Source organism: Furipterus horrens, unplaced genomic scaffold (genome assembly GCF_987537825.1).
Source record: "Furipterus horrens unplaced genomic scaffold, mFurHor1.1.pri manual_scaffold_11, whole genome shotgun sequence".
NCBI lineage: Eukaryota > Metazoa > Chordata > Mammalia > Chiroptera > Furipteridae > Furipterus > Furipterus horrens.
Genome location: NW_028327181.1, coordinates 87,484,123 through 87,506,487, shown reverse-complemented (window position 1 = coordinate 87,506,487; position 22,365 = coordinate 87,484,123). Strand labels below are relative to the sequence as shown.

At 38.7% G+C, this 22,365-nt stretch overlaps 1 long non-coding RNA gene across 1 annotated transcript; it reads left to right on the top strand.

Annotated features, from left to right (window-relative positions):
- Positions 1–234: 234 nt before the first annotated feature.
- LOC149998745 (uncharacterized) lies at positions 235–20,589 on the top strand. Its single transcript, XR_016514087.1, has 7 exons — positions 235–353; positions 4,497–4,598; positions 6,826–6,960; positions 7,963–8,053; positions 11,252–11,390; positions 12,986–13,169; positions 20,153–20,589. It is a non-coding gene; the product is annotated as an uncharacterized LOC149998745 (long non-coding RNA).
- Positions 20,590–22,365: the final 1,776 nt, after the last annotated feature.

Below are 22,365 nucleotides of genomic sequence, written 5' to 3'. Positions count from 1 at the left end.
AGGACACTGATAAATGAGTGTTTGAAGAAAGAATGATCAGATAATCCAACACTAATAAAAAGTGGTTACAGCTACACAGATGAGGCAGAGGGGTGAGCGAGGTTTGTCATTTTTTTTAGGGGGCTGGGTATCAAGCATGTGATTTACTCAGAATTCTTTTAAGAAATGTTCAGCTCTGTCAGATGCTGCTCTGTGGTCTAGAAGACAGAATAAAGTCCAGTAAAGTTGAATTGGTGGATCTGACTGACCTCTTCTTTCCTCATTTTTGAGTCTGTTTCCTTCCAGAAACTTTGAAGTCTCCACATTGCAAAAGCTGTGTAATCAGGAGAGCATACAAGGTTCTCCTGCCCCTTGTAAGTTTTTAAGATCTAATTTTTAGGAGATTTTAGCGCTGCTTCTGTGGGTAGAGGAATTTCTTCAGTTTATACTAATTACAGATATCGCTAGAATCTCTGTACCTGCAAAACTCTATAATTTTTATAAATTTAAGTATCTGAATCAATCAGTAACCTTAGTAGCTGTTGGGAGGTGAAACATGCCCGCAGGCTCCCACCTCAAAGGCTTTGTACTTCTTTTCCTCTTTCCCTACAGTGCTCTTCCCCGTGTTTTTCCGTGGCTTTTCTCTAATGTTAAGTTCTCAGAGAAAGCTTCTTTTACCCACCTTGTGAAAAATTGTGCACGATCCACACGCATATACACACTCCCAAATTTCCTTACTTTTCACTGTAGCAGTTATCACTATTGAGTATTTTGCTGTGTAACAACTTAGCTCCAGAATTTCGTGATTTAAAAATTCATTTGATATTTCTCGTGATTCTGTGAGTTAGGTTGGGCAGTCCTGGTCCGGGCTAGCGTGGCTCTTTAGCTAGGCCGGTCTTGGCTGGGATGCCTTTGCTCCACATGGTCCCCTCTGCCTCAGCAGGTTAGCCGGGGCCTTTTTCACACGGGCCGGGGGTTCCAAAGAGCAGTCAGAGAAAACAGACAGGTCCCAGGGCAAGTGCTTTTCAAGCCTGTGCGCACAGAGCTGACTTCAGCGGAAGCTGATCTGCCATCTGTGACCACCCCCCCCTCCCCCCACCGTGCGCACAGGAACTCTGTGCTGTGCTTCTGGCCCCGAAGCTCCGGGGTATGTCTCCTACCGGCTCTGGCGCCAGAGCCTCTCAGCACCTGGTGGTTCCCCTTCCCATAGGTTAGTGTACTTCATGCTTCACCAATATGGGGAACAGTTTAGGCTGGAAATGTATACCCTCATAACCTACTAAGCCATTTTTGGGAGATTTATTGAGATTTTGAACACTTAAATTCTATCCTAACTTGGAGTTTTAATTTGTTGAATTCCCCAAGACTTAGAAAGTTCAAAAAGATTCAGAGAATTTATCTCATATGTTCTCATTCAAATAATGCATCTTCTGAGAACACATTCTTGAACTGCCACAAGCATGTGTTAGATACTGTCTGACTCTGAGTCAGATGATCTGATAGTCACTCTGATATTGCGCGTGGTGTTTGAGTTTTCTTTGGCTTTATGCTGTATCAAAGCCTCACTAGTCAAGATATGTTACTCTTCACTTATTTATTAAGTTTCCAGGAATAAATTGCAATTTCTTAATCTTAATAATTTTAGGAAAATCTACAGCTATTTTGGAGTAGTCTATGACCGAATTTACTAAATAATCCAGTTAAGGATACACACTTCTGAAAGCAAGAAAGGTATACTAATCAAGTTGGCTGCCTTATATGCTTTATATGGGAAAATCTGTTTTATTAGTTTTTTTGTATGTGAGAAAGTGGGATCATTTGGATAGATTATTTTCTGAAGTGGAAGTGTGCTCATTTTATTTTGCAACACAGTGGCTAAGAAAATTAGAATCAGTGGTTTCACTCATCTTACTTGCTTTTCCTTTTCATCTTGTTAAATTCCCCAGTAGCTCTTCTATTACTCAGGGAGTTGCTGTTTTCATTTTCTCCTTAAATGTTTCTGTGTTTCTTTGAAGAACTCACAATAATTTAGTTTCACAGTGTTTTTGCATTACAAATGCAGCTAATGTTTAAAATGAATGGATTATTATAGTCTTAGCACCGATGTACAGCCTACAAAGAACCTTTGTGAGCTGATTTTAGCAGTATTTTCTAAGGACTTCTGCCAGAAACAAACAAAAAAACCCATATATCTTAAGGTCAACCTTTTATTTTGAATGCTTCAGCTGTGTTTAAAATCTGCAAGTTTACAGCCTTTTAAAGCATTTCTTGTATCTAGATATGTCTTCACAATGAAAATTATATTGGATGTCTGAATTATGCTTTCCTGTTTCTACCTTCTCATCTCATCCACAGACCTATAGAGTTTATTTCAACAACTTAATTCTCAATACATGCTGTTAAAATTGATATTACAACACTTCCACTGCACAGTAAGCTCCGTTGGATATCAGGAAGATATTCTAGGTTCCTGTTTGAGGAGAGTTCAGTCCTTTTGGATTTATTCCCACACACTATTCCATCATAGATTTCCAAAATTTATGCTTCTGCGTTCCACCGTGAAAAGTGGCTCTCCTTAAAAATTAGTACTTCCTCTTACCCTACCTAGCTGCATAGGTAGGCTAGAGCCCTTTACTCCATAATGATTTTTAACAAATTGTCCTTTTAGTACTTTTCAAAATGTTTAGATTGATGATAATTCATTTTTGTTATCCAACATAACAAAGTAAGATTTTTCTGATTCTTTGGCTGCTTCTCTGGAAACCAGTTTTGCAAGTTCATGTGTAGTATGTGGAAAACAAGTGTCTGTAAGTGACTACTCAGGGAAGAATTCACTATGATTATTTTGGGAAATTGTGACATTCGTGAAATGGGCTTGGAGAAACTAACATTAAGTGCCTGCTGTGTACCTGTCACTGTGCATGACAGTTATCTATAATTTCTCTTGAAGTAGAGAGACTAAATTACTGAGAATACTCCAAACCAACACACACACAAAAATTAAAGATGACATGAATATAGAAATGGGGATATTTTACAAATGAACTCAAATGCAAAGGCTTAAATTAGTTACTCAAGTCGTGCAGCTAATAAATACATGATGCTGGAAGGATTCTTTTAGCTCCAGTAAATAAAGCAACTTTCAGTTAAGGAGAATAGAATTAGAATAGGGTAGAATGCATTCGGCCTAGGGTGTGGAATACAGACAGGTGACATACCAAGTCCAAGGGCTGCTTGCTCTGATATGACCTGAAGTCCATCAAGATGTATTGGCAGCTTTGGGGAACCAAGTTTTTCTGTTCCCCTATAAAATTGGTCCTTTTATGATGTTGAAAATGATAATGAGTAAGATTAACAGGGTATGTTAATGCTAGCCTGAGTAGTCACTGTTGTGATTTGAAGACACGGGCTGCAAAATACTTAGGGTATATCTGGGATAAAAGACGGTCTGGCTTACGCAGTTTAGTCCACTCAGGGCATCTGGATCTTGGTATAGATGCCACATTTTAGTGTCTGCTTCTCAGCTTTTTAGCTTGTAAATTTGAAGTAGTAAGTGTATATCTGAATGGACACCAGAGGATGGAATTATTCTAACCAAGTTCACAAACCAGAATACCAATTTATTACTATTACCAAGAAAAATATTACTGTACTGTGATCTGGTTCCCCTTGTTTATACTAATCAGTGTTGGATTAGTCTGCTAGGGCTACCATAACAATGCCATAGACTAGTTGACTTAAACAACAGACATTTATTTTCTCCCCGTTTCAGAGTCTGGACATATGAAATTGGGGAGCTGACAGGGTTGGGTTCTGATGAGGCCTCTCTTTCTGGCTTGCAGACAGCTGCTTTCTTGTGTCCTCACATGGACTTTCCTCTATGTGCTTGCAGAGAGAGAGGTGTCTGGTGTCTCTTTTCATCTTCTGGTGACACTGGTTCTATTGGATTAGGGCCCCACCCTTACGATCTCATTTAACCTTAACTACTCCAACTACAAATAAAGTAAACACATTGTTCAGGTAAAGATATGGTAGTGCTGCCATGTTGTGTCTGTATGCAGTTTTATTTAGTCACGGGTGCAAAGCAGAATTATGTACAGTAGTCCCTCTCTATATGGCTGTTCACTTATCGTGGCCTCACTGTATTGCAGGATTTTTAAGAATATTATATTTATCGTGGATTTTTCACTGTATTGTGGGATTTTGCGGTACTGTATACATATGTTGTTAAAGTTATGTAGGTTTAAGAGTATAGAATGTGTTTAAGAACATAAGTAGTGTTTATAAAAGTGTGGAAAAGGTTAATAAGGGAGTGGGAAAGGTTAATAAGGGACTGGGAAAGCTTTATAGTGTGTGGGAAGGGTTTATAAAGCCTTAAAATATATATAAATACTAAAATAAGTGTAAGGTTCCTACTTCGTGGATTTTCACCTGTCACGGGGGGATCTAGAATGTAATGCCCGTGATAAGTGAGGGAATACTGTAATGTATCACTGGATTTTATTTTGCTTTATTAGCTCCTCAAGAGTTATTGATCTATGAAATGGCAGAGAATGGAAAAAATTGTGACCAGAGACGTGTAGCAATGAACAAGGAACAATATAATGGAAAATTCACAGGTAAAGTATGGCAGTTTGGAGGGAGAAGATCTATGGGTTTAAATTATATGCTTTTCACTGGAATAAAATAGAAATATATCTATTATTTGTTATTTTTATAGTAAAATAATATTCTATGTAATAATACAAGGTTCTTATATAAGATTAATTATATTTTGTTTACTCTTCAGAGTAAATTAAATTATGAGTCCGGGCCTGTAAGGTGATTTTTTTTCACAGTGATAGTCGAGGCAGCCTGGCCACCGTCACATTTAGTATTCTAGGTACAAGATGATTATTGTTAATTTTATTGTATGAAAAGTATTTGGTGCCCAATTTCATGATGCTATTTTGTAACTTTAGAGATAGATTATAAATTTACTTATTACAGGAACCCTAAATTATATAATTATCAAAAAAGTCAGAATATGATTATTGTGGATTTATTTCAAAATCTTGAGACAAATTTATATTTTAACCAAATTTGAAATTTGTGGGGTAAATTGCAGTATGTTTGACTCTTATTCATACATATACCCTGAAAATTACAGAATTTATTTATATAGATGATTTAACAAAAATCTTTCCTTTGCATATTAAAGGAAAATGAAAGGTTTTCCTTTTCTGTTCATTGTAATGGATTTCCTTTTAACTTCTAGATTGTTTAGCATCTCAAACACATCACAAATTATACTCCAGTATGGTAATATTATTATAGCAGATATTTTCTTCTATTGGAAGAGGTGTAAGCTATCTGAAACAGTTGCCATATGTTTGCTTTGATCACTGAATGGCCTTGCAGAACACATTTTGTAGCACTGATCTGACTTCTGGGTTACTTTGCCAATAAATTTTACATTGTTTCACTAGGCGTTTCAGGATTAAGAGATAGGCATCGTATATGTCACGGTCTCTCCCATTAGTAGCTTTTACATGTTTTTTTGTCTTTTCAACTAGCACATTTATATATGCTCCCCCTACTGCCTCACCCCCAGAAATTTAAAATTAATGTTTCTATGACATACTCTTCTTTACCACAGGTTTTATTTTTTACTAAATATTTGCCAGAGGTTGTGCTATAACTGTACATGAAGACCTTGTTCTTTATTCAGGATGCTTAGTACTCCATTGTATGAGTATACCATACTAGAATCATCCCTCTGTCCTCTGTTGATAACATTTCAGTTGTTTATAATCTTTTGCTAGGACAAATAATGCCTCATTGAATAAGCTTGTACAAAACTTATTTCTCCTTACACCTAATCATTCTTAAAAATAGAATTATTGGATTACAGGGTACAGTAGGTCCCCTTATTTATGGGGGAAACATTCCAAGAGGATGCCTGAAACCATGGGTAGTACCAAACCCTAAATATGCTGTTTTTCTTTCATGCATTCATATGCTTTATGGCTTCTCTTTGGCGTATCCGAATTATCAGCATCACTAGTCTTGTGCTTTGAAGCTATTATCAAGTTAAATAAGAATTACTTGAACACCAGCACTGTGGTAACTGCAGTAGTCCATCTGGTGACCGAGACAGCTACGAAGTGACTAGTGAGCAGGTAGCAGAGACAGCACGGTCAGCGCCAGATTTCATCGCATTACTCACAACAGTGCGCAATTTAAAACCTATGAATTGCTGATCTCTGGAATCAGACCAAGGCTGACCATGGGTACTGAAAGTGGAACCATGTATAAGGTGGGGCTACTCTATGTGTATTGCAATTTTGATAGATGATGACAATAATAACTAACCTTAATTGTGCCCTTAACTAAGGGTCAAACTTCTGAGAGCTTTACTATATGAATTAATTTAATCTTTATCATGACCCTATAAAGTAAGTACTATTTTCGTCTTCATTTCAGAGAGAGATAACTGAGGCATAGACAGGTTAACCAACTTGCCCAAGGTCACAGGACTAGTTAAGCGCCAAGACCAGGATTTGGAACGAAGTAATTTGCCTTCACATTTTGAGCTCTAAATCACTTTGCTCTACGATATAAGCTAAATTGCACTCCGTAGAGGTGGGATAATGTAGTATTCCAGTAATGTACAAAAGAGAAACTTGTGTCCTAACAGTAAGATAATTGCATAAAAAATGTTAAGAGTTGTCCTAGTGTGAACCACATTGTTTTTTTGAGGTTCATATGCCGTCATTCAAATGTGGGATGGGAAAGTAGACGAATTATGAAAGTGATTGGAAAAAGCGAGCATTTTGTTTTAATTTCCGCACTAATGTTTTTCAGATCCCTCTTCAATGAATGAAAAGAAGAAGAGGGATCGGGAAGAAAGGCAGAATATTGTCCTGTGGAGACAGCCACTCATTACCTTGCAGTATTTTTCTCTGGAAATCCTAGTAATCTTGAAGGATGGACCTCAAAGTAAAGAGTCTTCCATAATCTTTTATATAACTCTTATTTACTAATTTTAGAAATCTTCAGCAAGCTCCTACTCCCTGCCACCTGCTTTATGAAATGGATTGAATTTAGAATGTTATGGGAATATATTTATTTTCCTTTCCTATAGTTTGCAGAAAAATAGGTTAAGGGAACATACTATTGACAGTTGACCGCTATCTCATGTTGAATCTTTTATGCAAAACAGAATACTGAAAACGAGATTTTTTTTTCTGGCTTTGCTTTAAGGAGGAAGACCTGTGTATATTGAATACACTGATTCTTTAGTAGGACAAGGTTCAGGATACGTGGCACTGTTACTGACAGTTTGAGCCAATGAGAAAAGACTGCCAAGAAAATGTGTTCTATCTTGAATTTAGTACTTGTAAGCCCTATTTCAGACATCATAAAGAGGAAGTGGAACTTTTACTTGCCTTATCATTTTTGGCTTGCCTTTCCAAGTTATTACCTATAATATCTTGCATTTTTATTATACTTACAATTAATAAAACATTTTGTAACATTTTTCAGTTCATTTGATCTTTAAAGCAACTCCATAAAGAAGCTAAAACAAGTATATGATTATCATGATTTTTAAAACAAGAAACAGAATCAGACTGGTTAAGTGTCTTACTCCAAGTGCAGTATTTAAGGAACTTGGGATTCTGACCCAAGTCTTCTGACTTGAAGGCCAGTGCTCTCCAGTGTATTACAGTGCTTCTCCTAATTAGAAGTTTGGTGTAAATAAGATTAGTCTTTGGATAAGGGAATAAAATTGAGTTCTGTACCCATGTATCTTCCCTGGACCCCTTCTATACCCCAAGAGACCATAGTGATTAAGGACAAAAGAGCTCATCCCAGAAAGAACTGATCCTGTAGCTGAGCTAAAAAAACCGAACTGCTTTGACAGGATATTGTTTTTGAGAATGATGAATCCTGAAAATGAAACTGAGCTATTTCATTAATTTTTTAAAATATGTTTTTAAGATTATGGCATCGTCAAAACACTGTGGTGTCTTGTTTACTGCTGCTCGCTGTGCTTATAGCTACGTATTATGTCGAAGGAGCACATCAGCAGGTAAGAGGTTCGGTAACTGCGTTTCTGTTCTTTTACCTTTCCGCATCCCAGCTTCAAAATGGGACTCCTGCGGATGTCATAGGGTTTCTACTCTTAATGTTTTTAGGCTTGATTTTGCTTTTTAAATTTATCTGAAAGTATTATTCCATAGATGTATTGAACGTTCCACATTGGCACACAACCTGCCAAGTCTCTTAACCCACCTGCATTCCAGGTGCCTGCCTAAATTTAAGCACAGAGCAAGAATTATTTTTCTGTATAGGGCCTTTTGTTCTGGGGGCGGGGATGTGTGGAAGCAGTGACCAAGCTAATGCTTTGGTGGGTAAGTGGAGAAGGGCATGTCCCGATGAAGACCTGTTAGCCGTGGGTTTTAATCACGCTCACCTGTGATGGTAGCAAGACCACGAGCACACAAAGAGGTAGAGAGGGGGACTTCCGGCCAAGATGGAGGCTTAGACGGACATGCTCGGCCTCCCTCTACAACTAGAGAGGAATACAACTACTTTAAAACAAAAGATAACTAGAAATTCCAGAAAATAAAACTACACGGAAGCCCAACGTATGAAGTTATAAACCAGCGGCGCTCTTTGGGCAGGTAAGAGCAAAAGTGGGCGGTGCTGTTTGCGGCCGCACCAGGGACAGCGGCAGGGAGAGCAATCCCAGCGGCAGGGAGGACAATCCCGGCTGCAGTCAAACCCCGGCGGCTCGCGACCCCAACGCTGGAAGAAGCAGCCACCACATCGCCTCGAACAGTGAGGCCCAGGGGGCAGGAGGACAGATCCCCCGTCTCCTAGCGGAATAACTGTGTGAATCCATCTTGGACCCCCGCCCCCACACAAACCGCCACAGGGCTGCGAAATAGGTTGCGGATCGCCAGTGGACGCTGGGCAGTGACGACAAAGCGCCGGCGAGAAAGGTTGCGGATCGGCGCAGGTCGCTGGGTTGTGACGAGTACGCAGGCACTGCCCCCTATAGCCGGCCCAAGAAAACAAAACGCATCTGTCAAAATGAGGCAGACAACTATAGAAATCCCGGTGGCGCAGCTCACCAGGCAACAGATGAGGAATCTGACAGATGAACAAATAAGAAACCTGTCAGCGGCTCAGTTCAGGGCCATTGTTATCAGGTGGCTTACAGAATTCACAAAAGATCTGGAAAAAGATGAGAAAGAATCGAAAAACACGCATACTGAAAGGAACAAAACCACATACGAGACAGATGGTGAGGAAATAAAATCCAGAGTTCAAATCAACAAACCAGAACACAAAGAAGGAACAAACAGTCAACCAGTGCAGAGAGAAAAAACAGGAAGCAAGGAAAGTGATGAGAGGATCAGAAACCTCTGGGACAGCTATAAAAGGCCCAACATAAGAATCATTGGTTTGCCAGAGGGCGAAGAAGATGAACTAGAAATTGAAAAATTAAGTGAAAATATAATAAAGCAGAACTTCCCTAACTTGGGGAAGGAAACAGACTTACAGGTCCAGGAAGCACAGAGAGTTCCAAAACAACTGGACCCAGGGAGAACCACTCCAAGACACATTATAATCAAAATGTCAAAAGTTAAAGAGAGAATCTTAAAAGCAGCAAGAGAGAAGAAAAGAATCATGTACAAAGGGGTCCCAATTAGACTACCAGCTGACTTCTCAAGGGAGACCCTGCAGGCAAGAAGGGACTGGCAAGAAATATTCAAAGTAATGAAAATCCAAAACCTACAACCACGAATACTCTATCCAGCGAAATTGTCATTCAGAATAGAAGGGCAGAGAAGGTGTTTCCAGGGCAAAATAAAACTGAAAGAGCTCATTAGATCCAAACCACTGTTATATGAGATGTTAAAGGGACTGGTTTAGAAAAAGGAGGATCAAAACTATGAATACTAAAATGAAAACTGCATCACAAGAAACAACAACAGAAGCTAGGGAATTGAAACAAAGGCAAACTAAACAGGCAACAAGAGTGGATAAAGAACTATAGGTATGGGGAGCATATTGGGGGGAGGTCAGCAGGGAGGGGGAAGGGGGAGAGGGAGGGAGATGATATAGGAATTAAGGAGCATGGTAGGAGGGAATGGAATAGACAGAGGTTGAGAAGAACTATATGCACAACTAATGGACATGGTCTAAAAGGGGGGGACAACTGGAGGGAGGGGGGCCACCGGGTGGAGGGGAGAAGAGGGAAGGGAAATTGGGACAAATGTAACATTATAATCAAAAAAAACACATTAAAAAAAAAAATAGAGAGGGGAAGCCTCGTGCTCCCTCTGCATCTGAGCAGGACATGGTGGGGACCATGAACGTGAGGAATCGCAGTAGATCTGCAGCGAGTGTAACTGAGTGGGGTCTTCCAGCCTTGGTTTTTCTTCAGTACCTGGCAACTGGCCCTTGGGGATCAAGGGAATCATCCTAAATATAGTTACTCTATTTCACGCTGTGGAATGTCCTGAGTCAATAACGCCCTTTAAAAACTTACCTTTTCTCCTTTTGTTGTGTTGCCAATCGGGTTTAAGTTGGGGTTTATTTTTCTCCTCTCTGAACAACATTCCGATATTTGCTGGTTCCCAACTTATTTGACTGGCATGTAGGGCTTTGGACTGACAAAAAGCTGTCCCATGAGTCCTTCATAATCAAAAATGGTCTCTTCTTTTTTGACAGATGTAGTATATTTAACAAATGCAGAAGGCTCTTTCATGAGAGCATTACAAGAGCATTTAAAGAGTGAACCCAAAGGGGAGAAAATTGGAACTGTTGTAACAATATAATCAATAAAAAACATTTAAAAAATAAAATAAAAAAAAGAGGAGAGAAAAATAAAAAAAGGAGAGAAAAGAGAAAATAAAATAAAATAAAGAGTGAACCCTAAGGGATTAGTAAATGAGAACTGTTAAAAAATACAGTTCCAGAAATTTCATATTAAGATTTTTATAATGTAGTTTTTGTTGAACTAAAATGAATATAATGAAGTGTAAGGTCACCATAACGATAAAATTTATTTAGGAAGCCTAATGTATTGTCACTTGTTTCTCTTATGTGTATTTAGTCAAGGTTCGGTGTTTGGGTTTTTGTTTGTTTGTTTTGTTTTTCCTTCTTATTTCCAAAATATTATTTAGAGAAATTTGGGGGTTAGAAGCTTAAGAATGCAAAATAAATTTGACTCTCCATTGTGTGTGTGAAATTATTAGTGACTTACATTTTCCAGGAGAAAACCAGAGGCTGAAAGAAATCCTCCTGTGCTATATCACAACAGCCACGCTCGACCCACTGGTGCCTGTAACTGTGGAAGGAAACAAGCACCTCGAGATGATCCCTCTGATATCAAGGCAGCTAACTTTTATCAGGTGGACTGGATTTTTTTCTTGTTTCTTTTTTTTTCCTTTTTTTCCTGTTAACTACCAATTGAGTAAAATCATATTTTCAGAAGTAAAATATCTAGAAAAATAAATGTGACTGCTGTGTGGTATGTAAACAAGGGAAAGTTATTGACATGTACTTATTTGCTTACTCATTAATTGTTGATCTTTTCTGAATGAAGACTTTTTTTGTGTTATATTAAATGAAAAACTCTATAGCCCCCACCCAACCCCGCCCCGCTCACTTCTTCCTTTATAGCTTCTGGAAGAAAAAGGTTATGGAAAATTGGATTGTATCAATTTCCCAATATTTGCACTAATGCTAGTGTGGCATCAAGATGTTTAATAGACCCTGAAACAGACTGGTCACTGTGCCCTGTGTACTGGTACTTGTAATCTGTTATTGTCAACTGTAATCCGAGTGCCTAAAAGCTATCGATGATTCATAAATTTTGACCTTGTATCTCCCATGCATACCCTTCTCAATGAAAAACATGAAGGACAGAGGTCTTGTGCTATTCTCCACCAGAGGGAACAGCTGCCTCCCTTATCCCCCAGACAAAATACAGTGTCCTGGATAGATTTGTTCCGCCGTGGTTGTGAGACCTCTGCTGGACAGAATAGTTTCCATCCAAGCCTAGGGCGTTGGAGGCAACTCTGCCTTATGCACCAAATAAAGCTATTCCTGGAAAGAGAAGTGCAGTTATAATGGGAAGAGAAGGACGGGGAGATGACACAGCTCAAGCATCTGTTGGCTTTGAATATGAAGACTCTTGAGGTCAGAGGTTTATGTGCTCAGGGCCTGACAAAGTAGTGAAAGTACTAGGAAGTGGACCAAAGGAATCAGCTGTAAAAGCCCTGAATAGTGATATGCCCTTATATATGCTGTCATTGTCTCAGGGCGGAGGGCTAAAACCACATTATGCTCAACTTATGGGGCTTTTTGTTGTGGTTCCTGATGCTCCTTTGCAGATATTACTAATGCCTCAGGTGAGAAATTGGCCCTTTCCGTATTCAGAAACAAAAATGCTGTTGCCAGTGTTTGGGTTACTTTTTTTCCTTAATTTTATTTATTGATTTTAGAGGAGGAGGAATGTTGATTTGTTGTTCCACTTATTTGTGTATTAATTGATTATTTGCCTCTTGTGTGTCCTGACCGGAGATCAAACCTGCAACCTTGGCACATTGGGACAACACTAACTGAGCCACCTGGCCAGGGCCTGATGCTTGTTTTGATTGTTTTTAAGAAGTACAGGATAATAGCAAAGTAATTATTTAATTGAGCAGGCCTTAATTTTAAATACTTTTTATACCTAATATTCTTTTTCTTGAAAAATAAATTATGTGTTAATCAGTTCATGCCATCAATTCACATCAATTGACTGAGGCAGAACTTGAAGTTAAAATTTGTAGAAAAGCAGGGTAATATTTGAGCCTAAATAATGACGTATTAGATATGATTAAAATTAGGAGTGTACCCATTACCTACAAATCTATTGTTTGTTTAGGCGTTTACCTTTCAGGTGTTTCTTATTGAAAAATGAAAAAAATAATTCTATTATCTGTTTTTCGGGTATAACCAGGCCCACCACCATGTCCAGTATTCTACCCAGGAAAACAAGAAATCACTTTCCCACCAGATGGCCTCTGGGTTTTGAGATTTCCTTAAACATATGTGACAGAGAGAGAGCCATGTTTGCCCCCGAAGGAAAACGTGCAGTTAATGAGTTACAAGGTGCTCCGTGGGATTCTTAAAGCAGTAGCACAGTAAGTGCGTTCCAGCCAGTTCATTTCTAGACTTGAGCTGGTTTTTGTTTCTGGTGTATACGGAGTTATTGATTTGGTATGTGTATACAGTGTTTTCTTGAACCCACAGCGGGTTTTGTTTACAGAAGCTCAGTATTCGGACAATAATTGTTCTACTGTTCCGTGATAACATTGATATTTATTGTCAGTGGGGCTACAACTCTCTAATAAACATCGGTCATTCTAGAAAAGGACTTAAAATATATGGTTGATACCTCTGTTTTCTCTTGTGTCTGTGCCACTGTCCATAATAAAACATGTTTCTATCAAAACTAAATGTTGCATAATCATGTTGAGCCAAAACTTTGTTACTGCTAAAATTATGTTTTATCTGGGATTTTCCTTAAGATGCTGCTCCTGAAATTATCTTTTTTATTTATTTATTTTTTTTTTTTTATTTTGGTTTTTCAATTACAGTTGTCCCCTTTCCCCCTAATTTCTCTCCCCCACCCAACCCACCCCCTCTCCCGCAAACATATCCCTCCCCGTTGTCCATGTCCATGAGTCTTTTATACGGGTTCTTTGACTAATCCCTTCCCTTACTTCTTCCCCTTCTCTCCCTCTCCCCTCCCCACTATTGACTGCTATTCTGCTCTTTGTTCTATTTAGTTCCTTTGTTTGTGTTGTTCTTCAGTTTCCTGTATTAGGTGATATCATATGGTATTTTTCTTTCTTTGCCTGGCTTATTTCACTAAGCATAATTCTCTCTAGTTCCATCCATGTTGTTGCAAATGGCAGGAGTTCCTTCTTTCTTTCTGCTGCATAGTATTCCATTGTGTAAATGTACAACAGTTTTTTGATCCACTCATCTACAGATGGGCACTTAGGTTGTTTCCAGCACTTAGCTATTGTAAACAGTGCTGCAATGAACATAGGAGTGCATAAGTTCTTTTGAATTGGTGTTTCAAGATTCTTCGGGTATAATCCTAGCAGTGGAGTCGCTGGTTCAAAAGGCAGTTCCATTTTTAACCTTTTGAGGTAATTCCATACTGTTCTCCATAGTGGCTGCACCAGTCTGCATTCCCACCAACAGTGCAGTAGGGTTCCCGTTTCTCCACATCCTCGCCAGCACTTGTTGCTTGTTGATTTGTTGATGATGGCCATTCTGACTGGTGTAAAATGGTATCTCATTGTGGTTTTTATTTGCATCTCCCTGATGGCTAATGATGTTGAGCGTTTTTTCATGTGTCTATGGACCTTCTGTATGTCCTCTTCGGAGAAGTGTTTGTTCAGGTCCCTTGCCCATTTTTTAATTGGGTTGTTTGTTTTCTTGATGTTTAGTCGTATCAGCTCTTTATATATTTTGGAAATCAGTCCCCTGTCTGTGATGTCATTGGCAAATATGTTTTCCCATATGGTTGGTTTCCTTTTCATCTTGCTGATGTTGAAATTATCTTGAAACAAGCCCTGTTGTTTGGTTTACAATTTTGTTACCTGAGTTAGATTCTTTATTCTTTTTACCATTTTATTCTTGGACTGCTGAAATACCTTATTTTAAATGAGTGCTATCTGAGTTAAATCTTTTCAATCCAAAATATTACACACTTTATTCTTTAAAAATTTCAATACCGTGAAACAATTTTTAAGTGATACAGATCTTATTAATCTATGATGACTCACGAGCATCAACCTGGTAACACTGGTATATCACCAGTTAGATAAATGTGCAAAATGAGTTAACATACCAAAGTTTTAGTGTAATTGTTTATATTTTCCTAAACACATTGATTCTGAAATGCTGGGCAAATAAAATTAGAGATTTTAGTCTTAAAATATATGAAATATAACATTCGCATAATGTCTTACTAATAGTTTAAGGCAGTTATGTAAGTTTTGATTAATAAGTGCAAATTAGCCCTGGCTGGTGTGGCTCAGTGGATTGAGTGCCAGCCTGTGAACCAAAGGGTTGTCAGTTCGATTTGCAGTCAGGGCATATGCCTGGGTTGCAGGCCAGGTGCACAGTTGTGGGTGTACGAGAGGCAACCACACTTTGATGTTTCTCTCTCTTTCTTCCTCTCTTCCTCTCTCCCTAAAAATCAATCAATCAATTAATAAATAAATAATCGTTTAAAAAGTGCAAATTGGCAGTTATAAAAATAGTCATGATGTTATAAAGTACAGTATAGGGAATATAGTTTTTTGGGGGGGTCCCCCTCCTCTGTTCTTGTCTCACTCTCAAGAATTCAGGCGAGAGACAACGTGTGTAGTGGAAATAGCAAGTTTATTTATGAAATACACTTGAGCACAAAGCTGCAAGTGGGCACCCAGCTAGTCTGAGTGTACTGCCTATTGGGGTTTTAGGGGTTTTCTGCTCGTAGCCAGTTTCTAGGTTTCCCCTCCTCCCATCTTCAGACCTTGGGATTAATATACAGTTTAAAAGCCTTTTCCAGATAGTGGAAATGATACTGAAAGATTTTCAAGGGCTCCCCTCCTGCGCTCTCATGTTTTTTTCCTTGTGATTTCTGGAACACCTGGCAATCTTACTGCACCAGACTCAGGACTGCTGAGTTAATGGGTGAGACATGTCTCCCTCCCACTCCCTGCTTTGATTGGCTATCCTGCCAAACAGATCCCTAGAAAATAATTGATTCGATTAATTGCATCATTTTTGCATTTGTGGTATATGATATGTAATAAATTTTATTTATGTTTTAAAATTAACTGACCTCATCCGGGGCTCTTCAAATTCCTCCTCTCTGGTGGTTTGTGGATCATCTACCGATAGCACAACTCCCTGGGGGCATGGTTCAAAATATGCAGATTCTGTTCTGCCAGCTCCAAACTGTGAGTTAATTGTGGGCTCTGGCTGAGAAATTTTTATTTGTAAAGGTAGTAAGTAATCCTTTCATCTGCTAAAGATTAAGAAAAGTTCCAAAGTATATACCATTTTCGGTTAACTTTCTTTTAAGTTGCTCAGTCGTTTATTATTATTTCAAAGCAATTTTAATTATGCTATTAGAGTTGTCCCAATTTTTTCCCTTTGCCCCCCTCCACCTGGTACACCCCTTCCCTCAAGCAATCACCCCGCTTAGTGCATGTCCATAGGTCATGCACTTATGTTCTTCAGCCTCTCCATTTCTTTAATATTCTTAACATCCCACTGTCTATTTTGTATCTACCAATTATGCTTCTTAATCCCTGCGCCTTTTCCCCCATTCTCCCTCTTCCCCTTCCCTGCTGATAACCCTCCATATGAACCACCTATCTATGATTCTATTCATGTTCTAGTTGCTTGCTTAGTTTGTTTTTGTTTTTCTCTTTTTAGATTCAGTTGTTGATAGTTGTGAGTTTGTTGTCATTTTACTGTTCATAGTTTTGATCTTTTTCTTAAATAAGTCCCTTTAACATTTTATATAATAAGGGCTTGGTGATGATGAACTCCTTTGACTTTACCTTCTCTGGGGAGCACTTCATCTGCCCTTCCATTCTAAATGATAGCTTTGCTGGATATAGGAATCTTGGTTGTAGGCCCTTGCTTTTCATCACTTTGAATACTTCTTACCAGTCTCTTCTTGCCTGCAAAGTTTCTTTTGAGAAGGCAGCTGATAGTCTTATGGGAACTACTTTGTAGGGAACTCTCATCTTCTCTTTTGCTGCTTTTAAGATTCTTTATCTTTCACCTTTGGCATTTTAATTATGATGTGTCTTGGTGTTGTCCTCTCTGGGTCCAACTTGTTTGGGACTCTATTGGCTGTTTATTTCTTCCTTATGTTCCAAATCATTGATTTGAACCCTGGCTTCCTTCCCTTCACTGTTGGTCCCCTGTAGGTTTTTCTTTATTTCACTTAGTGTAGCCTTCATTTATTTCCTTATTTATTTGCCATGCTCAATGAATTCTCTGAGCATCCTTATCACCAGTGTTTTGAATTCTGCATCTGATAGGTTGGCTATCTTTGTTTCACTTTGTTCTTTTCGTGGAGTTTTGTTCTGTTTTTTCATTTGGGCCATATTTCTTTGTTTACTCAACTTGGCAGCCTCCCTGTGTTTTTTTCTGTGTATTAGGTAGAGCTGCTTTAATTCCCTGTCTTGGAGCACCTGTTACATTTTAAGGGGCAGAGTGTTAGGTATTGACCAGGGCGGGGCAACCTGTTCCACTGCTTTGTGGCGTTGTATGTTGGGCAGGGGTCTGAGATGGAACAATGCTACTTGCTCAGCACTCGCCCTGTTTCCAGTCACTTCACTCACTTTCCATATATGACTGGTGCCCCTCTAGCTGTTGCCCTGGTGATGGTTCCCTGAGCAGGTGGGTTTGAGTGCTTTCTAGGACTGTGGTGGCCCTCTGAACAGACAGACATGGGTGGTTTCTTCTCCCTCACACCCCCAAACTCACTGGTTTCCACAGCCAGAAGCTATGAGGCTTTATTTTCCCAGAACTGGGAACCTGCACTTCAGGGTCTGGCCTGGGGCTGGGATCACTCCCCAGGTGTCCCTCCCAGCTTCTATCCACCACATGTGAGTGTGGGACCACCCGTTCCACCAGCCGCCACCACTGCCTTGCTGCTCCCTTGCCACTGCCACACCGTGTCCTCTTCACCCCACCTTCCCATTTCTGCCGCTCCTACCGAGCTGGATGAATATTTACTCTTTAAATTCTTAGTTGTTAGACTTCCATACAGTCTGATTTTCTGGCAGTTCTGGTTGTTCTTTGTTTTGAGGTTAGTTGTGATCCTTCTTATGGTTGTGCAAGGAGGTGAAGCGTGTCTACCTATGCCTCCGTTTTGGCCAGACATGTGAGCTAACTTTTTATCAATCGAGAGATGAGAGAAGATTTCTCATGTGCACTCATCACTGGAGTTCAAAACCATTCCTGAGGGGTAGTTGGAGTCTATTAATTTCCTCAAACTGCTGTAACAAAGTACCATAAACTTGGCTTAAACAACAGAAACTTATCCTCTCACAGTTTTGGCGTATAGAAGTCCAAAATTGAAATGTTGCAGTCCAGTGTTTGTGTCCCTCTCCCTCAAATTCATATGTTGAAACCTGACCACCCAATGCAATAGTATTATTTCTTTTGGCAAGTAATTAGGGTTAGACGAGATCATGAGTGTGAAGCTAACATTTACTTCCCTTTGAAGGTCTAGCAAATAATATTTAGGACTGTTAGCTGTGCATATACTGAGATTACAATTTGTGGTTGGGTTTACTTTAAAAAGCACACATGACATTTTATTTTTCTTAACGACATTCAGTCTACCTTGTATATACCTTGTCCTATCTTTACATGAAATTAAGGGTTCTACATCCTTATGTTAATTTATGTCCCCTACATTTTTAGCAAAATGTTTTGCATGTAGCAGTAGCAGGTGCTCATCAAAGACTGGTTGGATAAATGATTGTTAGTAGGTGATAACTTGTAATAGATGAAGTTTTGATCATTCTTCTGTGAGTGCCATAATTCTAAATATTTTGGATTTGAGAAACTAAAACTTTATCTAATTAGATTTTATAGGCAATTCGACCAGTGAATGTTTTGAGTAGCAGACTTAATATACTTTGAGTTGCTATTTCATGTTGCTTGCCAGGCATTTTTGTTCATTGGATGTGGTGTTAACTTGTTGGATGTCTACCTTTGTGAGACATAGTATTCCTCAAGATTAAAATAAAGGGATAATACACTTCGTGTTCTCAACTTTTAGAATATGTCCACTTGCCAAATTGAGTAACAGTGCATGACAGTGAGTTGTCTAGGCTAAACAGCAGTTTCATTAGTTTTTTGTTTTTGTTTTTTTGTGACGTGTATTTCCAGACAATAAAGGCTGGGAAGAAGGCTGTCAGGCAAATGTGCATATGTGTGTATGCTTTGTAAGTAAAAACATTCTAGGGCTGGTTTAAGATACTCCAAAAGCACATAAACAAATGTGGTTGGTGGATTGGAATCCTGCTATGGTGTCAAGGCTAAAAGACTAATATCCTTTATTGGTACTTTATATTCATTCTATAGACTAGAATGATGGTTTAAGTACTAACATACTAAATTCCTAGTATAAGAAATAACTCATTCCTCTAGTCATCTATTGAGTACTTTGTAGCTAATATAGCTGTTGATGGTGCAAAGACATTGGCTGATGTCACTAGCTTAATTTTCTAAAATTATATATTTAAAAAGGCTTATTCACTGGAGATTAAGTGTTTTCCTTTTTTGGAGAAAACTTTAAATGGGTATGTAAAGTACTCCGATGACATTACTGTATGGCTGCCACCTTGTTAATACAAAATCAGAGTCATCTTGCTTTGCATAAGCTAGAGGTACTTGACTGAATAAGGCTTTTATTTATTTTTCTTGTTAAAATTCAAAGTTATTTCAGCCTATAGGTTTTATGACCTATTTTTCCAGTACCTTGAGAAGGCTGGTCTAGAAAACCTATTTAGAATAGCTATTTAGTCTGAAATCAAGCATTTGCTAATTAAAGAAAAATTAACTCATAGTTGAAATAGAATAGTTCTTGCATTTCACTTGTGTGAGCCTGCTGAGAATACTTATGTGGACTTTTGAATTTGGAACCTCTGATGGCTACAGAAACAAAAGCTCTGTTGTCGTCCTGTCCTGGGCTTGAAGAAGCCTGTCTTCCTTTGAATTATGTGAGGAAGGGATTCCATACTGATGCTAAATTTTCAGAAACCTAATTCTAGCAAGAGAGTCATCGCTGCATGAGGCCAATCCTGGAATCAGTTTCCTTTAGAAACCAGTACTATGTGCTAGACACTGGGAATAAGATGCAGCTCTTCTCTCTTGGAGTTTATGGGCCAGACGTTGTGCCAGACAGTAATTTATAAAATAAAATATAAAAAGGCTGTGAGGGAAACTGGGAAAATTGGTTTTTGGAATCTGGATGCATCGCTCCTCGCACAAAGCCTGGGTTCTGTTAGTGAGGAAGAAGGAGAGCTGTGCAGGCTACAGGAACATAGTCCACATTATAACTGAGACCCCTCTTTTTTGTTCATAGCTGGCTCACCCTAGAAGCCCAACTCAAATTCTGCCCCTTTCTACAAGCAGCTTTGATGAACAAAACTGATGCCAACGCTGTCCGACTCCCTGTGATCATCCGTAAAATATGCTGATAAAATCACCTCACTCCTTTTTAAGAAATGTAGTACGTGTAATTATTCTAATATATAATTCCATTTAAAGAATTACAGTATGTATGGAGCCCATGTATACTGTGGTATAAAGTGGGTGTTTGGATATTTTCTAGTTTGCATGATCAGGAAGAGAACAGAATGGAAAATACAATCTCCAAAGCAGTGTTTATCCTGGAACTACTCAATTGAGGCTAGAGAGGTTGTTCAAATTTAACTATAATTCTAATTTGTATTCTGTAGGTGCAGTTATAACCTTCAGATAATAAGCTAGTTCTCATTCATCTTGGGTATTTTTACCCTGTAAAGCTCATGCATTCATTAAGTACTATGAACTTGATCAATTAAAAAGACCTGCTGGATTTGATTTCTGTTCATTATAAACAGTTAAGAGGTGAGACCATCCTCCATCGAAACCCAACTATTTTCCAGGAGATTTGGAAGCAAAAGATCTAATGTGACCTTAAAAATTAGAATGTGTAACTTTTATTTTATTTTTTTTTAGAGATTGCTGTGGACCGCACAACCAACCATGGCAGCAGGCCTTTTATTTCGCGGGCTTTTATTACCTTTGAAAGTCATTCCCAGTTCCTTAGGGCTTTTTGGTAACAACATGAGCCCAAGCATGTCTCCTTTAGGCTTGACATTCCAGTCAAAGGCTTGTTCAGAAAAAGGAACCTCTATTAACAACTGGTCTTATTAGGTCTATGCAAAGAAACTTAAGTCATTACTTACTTGTTTAGAATGCCAAACTCTGGAGAGATCAAATAGGGAGAAAAATATACAACGTGAAGGAAAATCTTTGTCCTAATATTCACTGAACTGGCATTTCGATTCTTCATATTTTCATTTTCCCCCACTAAAAAAAATTTTTTTGTTTGTTTTTCCATTACAGTTGTCTCTCTTTTTTTTTTTTTTTTCCCCTCTTGCTTCCCTGTATCCTGCCCCTCCCTTCCCCCACATTCAGTCCCCACTCAGTTGCCCATGTCTGTGGGTCATTTATACATGTTCTTTGATTTTACACTTCCCCTTCTTACCCCCTTTTCTCCCGCCCCCCTCCCCCCTTGTTACTGTTAGTCTACTCCTTGTTTACATACCTCTGGTTCAATTTTGCTCATTTGTTTGTGTTGTTCATTAGTTTCCTGTAATAGGTGACAGCATAACGTATTTTTCTTTCGTTGCCTGGCTTATTTCGCTAAGCATAATTCTCTCTAGTTCCATCCATGTTGTTGCAAATGGTAGAAGTTCCTTCTTTCTTTCTGCTACATAGAACTCCATTGTGTAAATGTACCACAGTTTTTTGATCCACTCATCTACAGATGGGCATTTAGGTTGTTTCCAGCACTTGGCTATTGTAAATAGTGCTGCTATGAACATTGGAGTGCATAGGTTCTTTTGAATTGGTGTTTCAGGATTTTTCGGATATAATCCCAGTAATGGAATTGCTGGTTCAAAAGGCAGTTCCATTTTTAGTTTTTTGAGGAAATTCCAAACTGTTTTCCATAGTGGCTGCACCAGTCTGCATTCCCACCAGCAATGCACCAGGGTTCCCGTTTCTCCGCATCCTCTCCAGCACAAGTTGTTTGTTGATTTGTTGATTATGGCTATTCTGACTGGTGTGAGGTGGTATCTCATTGTGGTTTTTATTTGCATCTCTCTGATCGCTAGTGATGTTGAGCATATTTTCATATGTCTATGGGCCCTCTGTATGTCTTCTTTGGAGAAGTGTTTGTTCAGGTCCTTTGCCCATTTTTTAATTGGGTTGTCTGTCTTCTTGGTGTTGAGTCGTATGAGTTCTTTATATATTTTGGAGATCAATCCCTTGTCTGAGATGTCATTGGCGATTATATTTTCCCATATGGTTGGTTTCCTTTTCATCTTGCTGATGTTTTCTTTAGCTGAGCAGAAACTTTTTAGTTTGATGTAGTCCCATTTGTTTATTCTTTCCTTTATTTCCCTTGCCTTAGGAGATATATCAGTGAAAATGTTGCTACGTGGGATATCTGAAATTTTCCTGCCTATTTTTTCCTCTAGGACTTTTATGGTATCACGGCTTACATTTAAGTCTTTGATCCATTTT